The sequence below is a fragment of the Littorina saxatilis genome, unplaced genomic scaffold (assembly GCF_037325665.1).
Source record: "Littorina saxatilis isolate snail1 unplaced genomic scaffold, US_GU_Lsax_2.0 scaffold_501, whole genome shotgun sequence".
Taxonomy (NCBI): Eukaryota; Metazoa; Mollusca; class Gastropoda; order Littorinimorpha; family Littorinidae; genus Littorina; species Littorina saxatilis.
This window is the reverse complement of record NW_027129312.1, coordinates 75,213-88,756: the sequence shown is the minus strand read 5'-3', so window position 1 is coordinate 88,756 and position 13,544 is coordinate 75,213. Positions and strand designations below refer to the sequence as shown.

Sequence of the window (13,544 nt, the reverse complement as noted above, 5' to 3'; positions counted from 1 at the left end):
CGCTTATTCTGCCATAAGTGCAGGTGGCTGAATACACCTAAACACGCAGACACCTGGGTAGCGCGACTCCGTTGCTGCTAGCTTTCCACTGGGAGGAAGCGACCCGAATTTCCCAGCGATGGGACAATAAAGTAATGAGAGAGAGAGAGAGAAATAAAGAAATGTATCCATATAAAAAGTACCACTCCAAACAGAAAGTAGCCGGCCTGTTGATATATGATATTTTTCCATGTAATAAGAGTCTAGCCAAAAACAGGGGTGGGACTCTCTTGTGATGAAAAACGAGGAAATCCCTTTTTTTTTAGGGGGAATCAGGGGCATGCTCCCCAGAATTTTGTTTAAATGGTACATTAAAAACTGTGCATTCTGGTGCATTCTGAGACTAAAAATTCAACTCGTTTGGATCAGGTAAAAAAGACATTCTCCTCACTCCCCCCAAAAAAACAAAAACAAAAAACCCAAACCCAACCAAACAAAACAACCACTTTCACACAACAATGGTAACATTGTAATGGTGCATACTAACGTAATGAACCATGTATCCATAATCCAATACTGGCAATAGTATGATCCAAGTGACGCCCTGCAAAAATGAGATGATTAGGCCAAAAAAAAAAAATAGGTCTGTTTACGGTAACCCGACCGACCCTATTTTTTTCGCGCGACCCTAGACTTTTTTTGGCCATTTGGGGGAAAAAAAAAAAAAATCTTGTTTTTTTTTTGCAAGATAACGTAAAAATATGGTTTTTTGGAGAAAAAAAAAATCCCGACCTACCTATTTTTTTGGCCTATGTTACCGTAAACAGACCTATTTTTTTTTTGTTGGCCTTAGTCGAATTGTCATCTTGAGTAGGACAGTGCCTTTGATTTTTCAAACACATACAGACATGCAAACATTTTTTCTCTCTTTCGCTGTGTGTGAGTGTGTGTGTGTACATGTCTCTGTGTGAGTGTTTGTATGACTATTTACGTATGGGTGCATGTGAGATGACAAGATTTTAGTCAAGCAGTATGTAAGAAATGTTTAAGTCCTTTGTACTGGAAACTTGCATTCTCCCAGTAAGGTCATATATTGTACTACCTTGCAAGCCCCTGGAGCAATTTTTTGATTAGTGCTTTTGTGAACCAGAAACAATTAACAAGTGGCTCTATCCCATCCCCCCCTTTCCCCGTCGCGAGATAACCTTGAACGGTTGAAAACGACGTTAAACACCAAATAAAGAAAGAAATGTGAGATGACAACATTATTGTGTTTTAAGCATTCACACAGACAGAATGAACTTGCATGCAATATAAAACATTATAGGAATTAAAGTCAGTTTCAATGGGTTTAGTGTCCTCAGATGCATACAGGTATTTGGTAGCAAAACAAATTTTAAGACCGTGTTTGTTTTCTTTAGTTGTGCAATGGCCACTTTTTAAACTACATATATATGCACTTGCATCCCAAAGTTTGCAAAGTGAAAAAAATAGACAAAAACGCCTGCCAGGTAAAGGTACCTAACCCATCAGTCTGCAAAGTTAACTGTATGCCGATTTATCCCCCTTACTCAGACACATTAAGAGTCCTATCTTCCTACTTGTTACTGTAAGGATACCAGTAATCATAAAAAAATGAGTAACTCTAGGTGTCTATATTAACGCTTTTTTTCAGTTTATTCGCGCGTGTGTGTTTACGAGAAAACGAGGGGGGGGGGGGGGGGGTGCATAGTAGAAGACTGGGATTAGGTAGTGTGTGTTTTGTGTGTGTAACTAGTAGGTCAAGGATAGAGAGTAAAGGAAGCGTGTCATGGGGTGTGTGTGTCGTGTGTGTGTGTGTGTGTGTGTATATATATATGTGTGTGTGTGTGTGTGACTACTATGTCAGTGTGTGAATTTTGTGTGTGTAACCCAGTAGGTCAAGGATAGAAAGCATGTCACAGGGTGTGTGAGTGTTTGCCGGTGTGTGTGTATGTGTGTGTTTGTGCGTGCGTGTGTACTTGCGTGCGTGGTTGTGTTTGTGCGTTCATAAGGGGAGCATAGTAGAAGACAGAGATTATGTCAGTGTGTGTGTTTTGTGTGGTAACTGAATAGGTCAAGGATAGAGAGTAAATCATAGTTTGAAGCGTGTCACGGTGTGTGTGTGTGTGTGTGTGCGTGTGACTATGTCAGTGTGTGAGTTGTGTATGTATGACCCAGTAGGTCAAGGATAGAAAGCGTATCACGGGGTGTGTTGTCAGTTTGTGTAGGTGTGTGTGTGTGTGTGTGTGTGAGTGTACTTGCGTGCGTGGTTGTGTTTGTGCGTTCATAAGGGTCGGGAACAGAAAATACATACAATTTGTCATTTTCCTAGAAAGTCTGATACTGGAAAATATAGTAATAAAAGATTATGTATTGTACGCCGATAGAAAAAAAAGAAACATCTACTGATCTAGATAGTATTACGAGAATTGAATTTGCGTTTTGAAGACTTGGAAACAAGTGACAAACAAACGAACAGATTAATATACACTTCTACATTAATAAACCGTTACCGGGTAAGAACGCACACAATAACACCAGGATAATACAAATCGCATCCATAGTTATTTCTCGTGCCTACGGTAACTACTATACTACTGTGAAAATTACTCGCAATATTCACATGATTCCAGTCCAAAAAAGCAAACTTACGCTCATAAATGACCAGACACTAAATGAACACGTCACTAAAATATATTCAGAACGTTGAGTCAGCACTCTCGAAGCTTACTTTCAAACAAGAATATCGTACGCATAAGGACTGGGTGGCCGAGTGGTAACGCACTTGCGCTCGGACGGAAGCGAGACGGGTTGCGAGTTCGACCCTGGGTCAGGGCGTTAGCAATTTTCTCCCCCCTTTCCTAACCTAGGTGGTGGGTTCAAGTGCTAGTCTTTCGGATGAGACGAAAAACCGAGGTCCCTTCGTGTACACTACATTGGGGTATGCACGTTAAAGATCCCACGCTTGACAAAAGGGTCTCACTGGCAAAATTGTATAGGCATAGATAATAAAAATGTCCACCAAAATACCCGTGTGATTTAATTGGAATAATAGGCCGTCAAAAGTAGGATATGCGCCGAAATGGCTGCGATCTGCTGGCCGATGTGAATGCGTGATGTACTTACTTACCGGCTTCCTGCCTTTCACGCCTGGTGGCGTGTAGGGCAGCGAATGCGTGATGTATTGTGTACAAAATTCCATCTCACACGGCATAAATAGTTGATAATAATAGCTAAGAAATAAGACTACCAAGGTGAGAGGATAATGAGTCTCAGCGTTAAGTTGCCAGTCAAGTTAGTTTAGTAGGCTACACTCACACACGCACGCCGGCACGTAGGCTACGCAAGCACGCACGCATGCCGCCCACACATACTCACACACGCACGCACGCGGCACGCAAAGTCAAACACACACACACACACGAGCGTAAAAAGAACAAACAAACAAACACAAAAACAAACAAGCAAACGGAAAGACAACAACACGCAAACATTTAAGAAAACAACAAAATAAAAAAAATCATTCTTTTAAATCACTGCAAGCGCCATAGTCCACAAAGAACGGCCAGAATTTCGGCTTTGGGAAAACTTTCCCGGGCAGAATAGGACCGTTACCACCAAAGATACACGAGTAAGCCGATTTCTCTCGCTGTGACTGTCGCGCACTGTCGGCCAACGTACATGCATCACGTGAAAGATTGCTATCTTGAGGAGGTTATGTATTCGACGTGAGTACGATAATTGTTTGACAACACGAGGCTTATTTGCTCGTTGTTTATGACACACATGTTTTTTTTGTGTACAGCTTGCTAATTATTGTGTGTGTGTCTTGTGATAGTCTTTGGTGAATGTTTTTTAATGACCGACTATTCATTCTTGTTCTTCATGTGACCGAGTTGTATGCGTCTTCAGTTTCCTCTAGTTCCTGCAGAGAGAGAGAGAGAGAGAGAGAGAGAGAGAGAGAGAGAGAGAGAGAGAGAGAGAGAGAGAGAGAGAGAGAGAGAGAGAGAGAGAGAGAGAGAGAGAGAGAGAGAGAGAGAGAGAGAGAGAGAGAGAGAGAGAGAGAGAGAGAGAGAGAGAGGGTGGAGAGAGAGGGAGAGAGAAAGAGACAGAGAGAGAGAGACTGAGAGAGCACAGAGAGAGAGAGAGAGAGAGAGAGAGAGAGAGAGAGAGAGAGAGAGAGAGAGAGAGAGAGAGAGAGAGAGAGAGAGAGAGAGAGAGAGAGAGAGAGAGATAGAGAGAAAGAGAGAGAGAGAAAGAGAGAGAGAAAAAGAGAGAGAAAGAGAGAGAGAGAGAGCCACCCATTGCACACCGGTTGGACCGTATATAAGGTAACGTCAAATTATGCTTGTGCAACGTATGTGGGAGTATCACTTATACCCTCAGGATATCTCTTATCCTGTTGCGTAGCGTTACAAGCAGAGAACAGTATACCGAAATGGGAAGGGGAAAAAATGGATCGGGAATTTACAGGACGTCCGCTGTGCTCTCAATCTTCAGTAGTTATAAGTCCCTCTTAGTTTATCCGAGTTGAGTCTGTCTAGATAATGCCATTTTCTCCACCCCTTCTTTTGTACTTTTTTAATTTTTTTTGTTGACTGTGCTTGAAATGAAAGTTATTCGTTAGATCGTTTCTACTTTTTTGTCACTTGAAACATGGCGGCCATCGGATGAAGTCACGAGTGGGGCGGTTTCGCCCTGCGAAAAGAAGCTTCGTGCCGGTTGTAAATCGGACTATAAGTAGGGTCGGCAGGCCCAAAACACGCAAAATAAACCTAGATTCCTCTTCTGGTTCCTCGCGTTGCGAGTCGTCATGGGTTCGCTCCTCAGCCGATTCAACCCAGCAAGGACTCCAAGTAGGTCAAGGAGACGGCGACTGGGCAAAATCCCAAAGTAGACTAGATCATTAGAGGAAAGGACGTTATACCCATTCCGTAAAACTCCAAAGGTATGTAAATGACTTAGGACATAAATCGGAGGGTTAGATTGCAGTTGATTCGGAGCAATGAATTTACAACGCTAAAGTTCAAAACTTCTACACCATGACCATACAAATTACTTTTTTTTTTCATTCAATTTCAAACTCAAAGATTCCATTTTGTTCTCTCTGTGTTTGAACTGCATTTCGACTCTCAGCATCATGATATTGATAATGACGCAGAGCAATCAACACCTACTGAGCTAAGTTCCTTTTTATGTCTGTTGGCTAGTACAACAGTACAACTTGAACTACAAGTACAAGGGCCATGAGGTTGACATAATTTGGGGTTGGTTAATTTTGTTTGTTTGTGATGTTGCCACATAAGGCTTTAGCAGTTTTTAGTCCCATGACTCATTGAATGTTTTAAAGATCTACATATTTATGTATTATATGTCTACACACCAATGTCTCATGCACTGAGGAATTTCTGTTATGATGATGTATTGGTAACAATTCTTATTCTGCAGATTGCTCCAATTGTAATACTCACTAATACTGGTATGATCATAATGACATGTAGTACTCACTACTGCTGACTCAATCAGTCAATGAAATTAAGCCATGAAACTACAGTGTTGCAACTGGATTTGTTACACATATTTGTTATGCGGTGTCTGCATGAGGAGAGGTACAACCTCTGTCCCCTCTGTTAAAATAGCAAAATCTAGATCGGCACTTTTCAGGGTGAGTACGGGTAAGGTCATCAAATCTAGTTTTTAGGCCACATGTTTGCCAAGATCTGCAGTCTTGGTTGGAGCAAAACAACGTTTGATTTGGAACAAAAAGGACTGGGTGGTCGGGTGGTAACGCACTTGCGCTCAGAAGCGAGAGGTTGCGATTTCGACCCTGGGTCAGGGCGTTAGCAATTTTCTCCCCCCTTTCCTAACCTAGGTGGTGGGTTCAAGTGCTAGTCTTTCGGATGAGAAGAAAAACCGAGGTCCCTTCGTGTACACTACATTGGGGTGTGCACGTTAAAGATCCCACGATTGACAAAAGGGTCTTTCCTGGCAAAATTGTATTAAGGCAAAGATAAAAATGACCAACCAAAATACCCGTGTGACTTGGAATAATAGGCCGTAAAAAGTAGGATATGCGCCGAAATGGCTGCGATCTGCTGGTCGATGTGAATGCGTGATGTATTGTGTAAAAAAAATTCCATCTCACACGGCATAAATAAATCCCTGCGCCTTGAGTCCGAGTCTGGAGATACGCGCGCGATATAAGACTTCATATAACATCCTGACTGCTTGCTGTGCAGAGGAAGTGTTCTTTTTAAGAAATGCATTCAAATAAAACAAATGGAGAAATGCCCACTGAACAGAAACAGCCAGGCTCCTAATGTGTGGTATGAATCCAAGTTGAGAGAGATCAGCTGAGCTAGGATTTTACATGGAACAAGATCATCCCTCCACTTGCATACATACCAGAAATGAACATACAGTGTGCTTGATGTGGTGATCAAGTGACATTTTGCTATGAATTTGTTTAAGCAACTAGTAGCTTCTTCAGCGTTAATTCATTAAACAATTACTCTTATTAGAACACATTGCTAAGTTAAGTTATGCGTGTGTTTGTTATTGCAATGTAAGACCTCATGACATAGATATAACAAAATAACACATGATGAGATTCTAAAAATGTTTTGTTTACTTGCAGGTCTCAGTTATTACCAAGCCCTGCCTCATTCTTCCCGCAACAGTGACATGGTGCTGTTATAGAACACAAGTAAGGCTTTTGATCATTTCCAAAATACACTAGCAATAGATTGTGAGTGCAACTGGTAATGAGAATATTTTACCACAAAAGGCTAAAGTACAAATAACAGATTTATGATGTTGGAAAAAGAAGTCCGCCAGAGCAAGTGATTAGTGTACCAGTTAGCTAGGGTGGATATATTATATAATTACAATTTACAGTCAGCATAAAATGTTGAGGCCAGTCTTGAATTGTTCTCGCCCTGTGAATTCACCGGCAAATCAGATGGCATGAAGAAATCAATGGTATATTATGCTCTGCATTGAATGAACCATATCCAGTCATTCTGAGTGACACACCTCTTTAAAAAAAAACATGCCAGTAATTAAATCCAGGCTACATGGGGATGGAAAATGACCCTGGCAATTTCAACCTCTGCTTGTGCCTTTGTGTAGCAGGATTGGATATGGATCTTCAAAAGCCTTAGTTCATTTGTTTGTATCATGTATGACGTTATAAGTTAATACTATTAGTCAATTTCAGATAGAGTTATTTTCAGAGCTTTCTAACCTCAAACCCTGTCTGCCCCGTGGATTCTAGTTTGTAATTTAAAGGGTATTTTGATTTTGACTCAGTTTCTTTCTTGCAAGTTCATTCTTTTCTCATTCTAGGTACTAAACCACTACTGATGACTGCCTGCATCAGGGTTATAATTTATGAAGAAGTCAAAATGCACATATATAACAGTTTACAATTTAAAGGCACACTTGCCTTGTCACTATAGTGTGGGTCACTGTCTCAGATATTATATGGCTATGCTTTAACATGGAATCCCTCATCTTGGCCACATACTAAAAAATAAAATATATATTCAGTGACTGCTTGCTGTGGTGAGTTAACTCAAAATATGGGATATTTTCACAAACATTCAAGCTAATCTATGTTGGTATGCGTCCAAGTAGAGGGATGATCTTATCCCAAGTAAAAGCCTGACAAGATCTGAGACTGTGATTGTGAAGCAAAATGTTTTTACATAGTAAAGTAAGCCTTTAACGAGAAAGTATGTCTATTGCACTGGGTGTTTTATTATTATTATAGTATATATATTTTTCTTCCAGGTAGTCTCTCTTTAAACTGACTTTCTACACCATGGTGTCTCTGGCAGTGTTATAGTGGCAGAAGACAGTTGGAACTGGATATCCTCATTTAGATGGTAGGCATGTTTTCGGCTTTTGTGTTGCTTTGGTGTATGTGTGTGTGTGTCTGTGTTAAGGCCATGTCAGATGCACAACACAAAACAGTGTTTCCTTTCAAAACAAACACAAAACAGCGTGTTTCCCATGTGACATCCCCCAAAACGCGTTTCGTGTTTTTGCATCGTGTTTTGGGTTTTAGAGCATGCTCTAAAATCTAAAAACACGTTTTGGTAGTCAGCCAATGAACGCGGACGATCAACTCAAGTGACTCGGTTTCCGGCACCACGGAGATAGAAAAAAATGGCAGACTCAGATGTGGTACCGATTCAGGGTAGTATTGGACCCATGAATCCTAACTAGAGTCTATGGATCCTGTCACGATTGAAGAGAGGCAATAATATCAGTGGGCGCTGCCAGCCGTGTTGTTTACAAACCCAAACACAGCGCGGTAGCTGAACGGGTCAAGCTGACACTGACCGTATCAGTGGACACTGACCGTATCAGTGGACACTGACCGTATCAGTGGGCACTGCCAGCCGTGTTGTTTACAAACTCAAACACAGGGCGATAGCTGGACGGGTCAAGCTGACACTGACCGATATTTCTGTGAAAACACGCACCGCGCTTCATCTGTGTGTTTCGCAAGTGACATCCCCTCTTTAAAAACATGTGTTTCCCCGACGTTTTGAGATGGTGTTTTTGTCGAAAACAGGGTTTTGTGTTGTGCGTCTGTCTCCGCCTTTAGACACATACCAGAAATAAACACACTGTTTGCATGCTGTGGTGAAGTGACATTTTGTGATTTGTTTTTTTAATGAACTAGTACAGGTAGCTTTTACAGCATTTATTCATAACACAATCGCACTTTTTGGGGTATGTGAACAAGTTAAGAGATCAGGGTTCGACACTAGCGGGGGCGGGGGGCGGAACGCCCCAGAGTTTTGTGTTCCGCCCCAAACATTGCCGAAGCTTGGGGCCCACTCCGCCCCAGGATAAATTCCAACAATGACAAACCGAAAATTCTAATGCCAGCAGAGCCAATCACTAAAAATCGCCAGTCAAAGTCGTCACTGAAATTTGCGTTACGATCAATGCCGCAGTCAAGAAAAAAACACATTCAAATCGTCGAAGGACAATGTCGTAAGGGAAATAACTCCCAGATTGCGCTCTTTAGCGTGAGAGATAAGTATCGCCTTCAAATGCCAAACGCAAAATGTGGCGACACATCCCTGGTGTAAAAAGACATGGTCAAATGAAGATGAAGAACAGGGTGGAGAGAAACGAAAAAAGGAGACCGATGCAGCCAAAAGCGCGAAGCGCTGTCGTAATTTCAATGTCAAATGGTTGAAAGAATTTCCCTGGCTTCAGTACGATGAAGAAAAACAGACAATGCATTGCCGCACGTGAATACTGAGAGTGGGCCCCAGATTTTTTTTTTTTCGCCCCAGCAATTTCCATCTCTGGGGCCAGTGTGGCCCCAGGCCAAATAAGTTAGTGTCGACCCCTGGAGATCATGTCTTATCCCATTTTAAAGCCCTACCAGATCTGAGACGGTGAGCCAAATTGTTTTCATGAGAAGGAATGTGCCTTTTAGTGAAATCTATGTACTTTACAAAACATATTTTAAGAAATGAAATGTGTTACAAGTAACAGCCATAGGAGTGATAGCCTGTAGGTGGAATAATTATCTTCAATTGCCTATAAATGATTATCTGGTTAAGAATGACCTCTTCAAGAAAATTAATGCAAAGCATTTTGATGTTTGTGACGATTAGTTACTCTTTATCACGTTTGGTCGCTGATTTTGCTGTCAGTGTCAGTGTTGGGCAGGTGTGCGTCCATGATGTCATTGCTATTGAAAACTAATCTGTACTGTAAAGTAAATGTACCCATACATGGCAGTTGTCTGGTCAAACCGGGGGCCAGCCATGACTGGGACTGATGTATCCTCAGGCACTCGACACCAGGTGGGCGGGGCCAGTGGTTGGGGTGTGATTCCCTGCCTTACACCACCACAAAGTGTTGTATCAGTAGACAAGACTGAGCAGAACTTCTGCCCCTCCCCCCCCCCCCCACCCCCCTCACCAATTGACCACTCAGTGCCATGTGCCTGTGGCTGTATCATAAACACTTTGTGACAATAGTTGTTACCTCCTTAGAACATATCTTGTGATGCTCCTCGGTGTTTGATGTATGCTAACTGGTGTACTTATGACATAGTGTTCATATGAAAGTTTTATGTGTTGCAGCTCATCCAGATCACAGGTACACAAAGGAGCTGGTTCCAGTGAAAACATAGGCACATGGAACTGCTTATGGACTACTTTAGAAAGTGTGCGGTTACAACCAAGACTCTCCAGTTAGGAAGGTCTGCGGAAGGGTGCTTGTTCTGTTTCCTCGGACAGGCTTTTCAAGACTAGGTAGGTTAAACCACATGATTGGGCTTTAATTATGAATGCACTTCAAAGTTCACTTATTTCATTATCTGGTAGTTCTCTTGCATGTGGGTGTAAGGCTGAAGAAGAACCTCTGACAAGTCAATTTTCAAGCAACTGAGCATGAACCCAGGTAAAAAAAAACCACAGAGCTCTCGTTCTCTCTCTTTCTATTGGTCTGTTATTCATAGAATGACACTAACAGTGACACAAGTAAAAAATCTGTATCATTGTTTTGACCTCTAGAAATTTGGTAGAGAATAAGATGACTAATAGTATTATTTTGAGTATTTTATGGTCATTACTGTAGACTCCCCCCCCCCCCCACACACACACACACACCACCCCACCCCTGCCCCTTTTAAGACACCCCAATCTAAGACTCCTTCCTATTAATGACCCTGTTTACGCAGACTTCTTGTTCATAACATCTGTAAATTCACTCCCATTTTAAGACTTGCTCCTTTTTAAGACCTGATTTTGCTTATTTTGGATTTCGAAAAAGAGAACAACAAATCCCCACTCTCTAGCCAGGCACATGATTTTTGTATGAACCAAGTTGAGGGATGGCATTTGTATAGGCCTGACCAGATCTGAGATGTTGAATCTATTGCTTACAAAGAAAGCATTGTGTCATTAAAGGCACACTACTTCTCTTCACCGTCTCAGTTCAGGCCAGGCTTTAACATAGGATAAGCTCATCCCTCAACTTGGTCACATATGAACAATCAACACACTGACTTCTTGCTGTAGTGATCGAGTCAGATTTGCCAAGGCGTGTACATGGAATAAGATCATAATTCTAAATGCTGAAGTAACATTCTGTTTCCTATGAAGCTAGGCTTGATTTTGGTATGAATCCAAGTTAAGGGATAGCATGTGTAAAAGCAGAATTGTTTACAGAGGCAGCTTTGTGTTATTAAAGGCATCTCAGATCACCTGCCAGGCTTTTTTTTAATTTTTTTACATGGGGTAAGACTATCCCTCCACTCCGGCACATACCAGCAATAAACACAGTGGTTACTTGTGATGAAATAGTGGCAAGACAGATTATTTAAGCATCACATAACCTTCCTAAGTGAAGTCAAGTCGTGTGTGTGTGTGTGAGCATAGAATGTTGAGGACAGCCTTGAAATTTTCTGACTGTGTGAATTCAACAGAACTGCTGTAAATCTGGCGCAGTATAGTTTTTATTGTATGAAACTTCATTTCCAGTCAGGTGCTATGAAGAAATCATATCAGGTTATGCTTTGCAGTGAACCACCACCAGTATTTATTTATTTATTAAGGAGATTTCTATAGCGCATAACTAAAAGCACTATTTCTGAGTAACACGTCATCTTAATTAAAGCATGCCAGTATCGCCAGGCTCCTTTTGGGTGGTAAATGTGGATCTTCAAAAGCCTAAGTTAAAAAAACAAGATGTAAAAGTACATTTTGAATAGTAGGTTTTTTTCAGAGGGCAGATATCACAAGATATGATCGTTCAACTGCATGTATGCCTCATTACTAAAACAAAAATTAAGTGGTATTTTACTCGTCTTTCTGGTAAAACATATACACCATCAATATATTATAATAATGATCTTGCTTGTTTACAGATGGACAACAGCTGCTGCCAGGACTAGGTTACGCATAAAGAAAACAGTCAACACTTGGCTGGTGCTGGAGCTTCTTTGATGTCTATATCAACAACAAAAAGACAGACAGATACCAGCTCATTCAAGACTATATCCCCATTTTACTCACACAGAACAGAGAGCCATCTTCCGCCTTCGCACAGAACACTGCTGTCTGAAGGTACACCTCAAAAGGATAGGTTTTGCACCTACAGCGGACTGTGGCTAGGGTAGGAAGAACAGACTCTGCAACACGTTCTGAGAGGGTTGCCTTTCCTTGCCGCCCCTGTGCAACAAGACTTGGCCAGAGAGCACACATCCAAATGCAAACACTGAAGAGGAAGAAGAAGAAGGTGCCCACACAGAAGGACATGAATCTACTTTAAGGGCAGAAAGGTTTACAGCAGTTTATAGACTTGTAGCAGATAACATGATTGTTGAGACAAAATTACCTTAAAGGGAGAAAATGAACAAGCTAAATAGGCTGTACAGTACTTCACATGAACAATTTATAAGGTTCCCTGTAATGTATTAAGTATCAAGAACATTTACAGATCACAAGACATTGTGTTTTCTTTTGTTTGCAATACAAATTTTTCACAATAAAAAGATATGCACTTGGCAAGATCCTTAAAATGTAAAACTAGTACGTGTGACAATTTTGAATTGTTCAGAGATGGTTTTGCTTCAGTGGTAAATGTTTTAGCTTTGTTATAAGATTCCGTTACTGAAGCATACTTTAAAACCTTGACCTTCCAAGTCTTGAACAACATACCCTAACTGTGTTAGCACCCTGGGCTGCGATCATTGTGTTGAGCTACTTAACAGAGGACTCCTTGGTTTTATTACATATACTTTGGTTAACTTTAATTATTTGATAAATAATTCTAATACAGGACAACTCCCCCATCAAATGTAGAAATGTCGTCTGCATTTTTATTTTGTATACTGCATATTTTAAAAGGCTATTTTTGTGCACAAAACATGCATCTGCAGGGAGGTTTAGAGGGTGAAGTTAGGATCTATTATGGGGCATGCAGCACCACACCCATTTTGTGTGTGTGTATTTTGTGTTGACACATAAGACACTGTCATTCCAGCAGAAACCTGTGATGATGCACATTTTATTGCAGTAACCAGCTGAAATTGTATGTACGTTGTTATGAAATTGACAAATGATCCCTGCTTTGCAATCCTGGGTTAATGATATTGCCAAAATTAAAACGTGGAGGAAAAAGTGAGTGTAAACCTATTCTTGTGGTGGTGGTGGTGGTGGTGGTGGTGTGTGTGTCTGGTTAGTGTGTGTGTGTGTGTGTGTTTGAGTGTGTGTTAAACAAACAACAACGACAAACAACACCAAACCTAAATCAAACAAGCACAACAAAAACAAATGACACAAAAACTGACAAAAATCAGAATATCAACTGAGGAGAAAAAAACAGTGGCTGAATGCAATACTTATTATAACTTAAAAAGTAAAAGTGTGCGTGTGATGTGTGCGTATGTTTGAGTGTTTTAAACTAAAACAACAAACCTAAATTAAACAAGCACAACAACAACAACAAAACAAACGTGGCAAAATTCTGAATATTAACTGAGGAAAAACAAACAGTGCCTG

The 13,544-nt window shown here is 41.0% G+C and overlaps 1 long non-coding RNA gene across 1 annotated transcript; it reads left to right on the top strand.

The window, feature by feature from the left end:
• Window positions 1-4,304: 4,304 nt before the first annotated feature.
• LOC138957573 (uncharacterized) lies at window positions 4,305-13,167 on the top strand. Its single transcript, XR_011453083.1, has 5 exons — window positions 4,305-4,948; window positions 6,638-6,706; window positions 7,795-7,889; window positions 10,122-10,292; window positions 11,909-13,167. It is a non-coding gene; the product is annotated as an uncharacterized lncRNA (long non-coding RNA).
• Window positions 13,168-13,544: the final 377 nt, after the last annotated feature.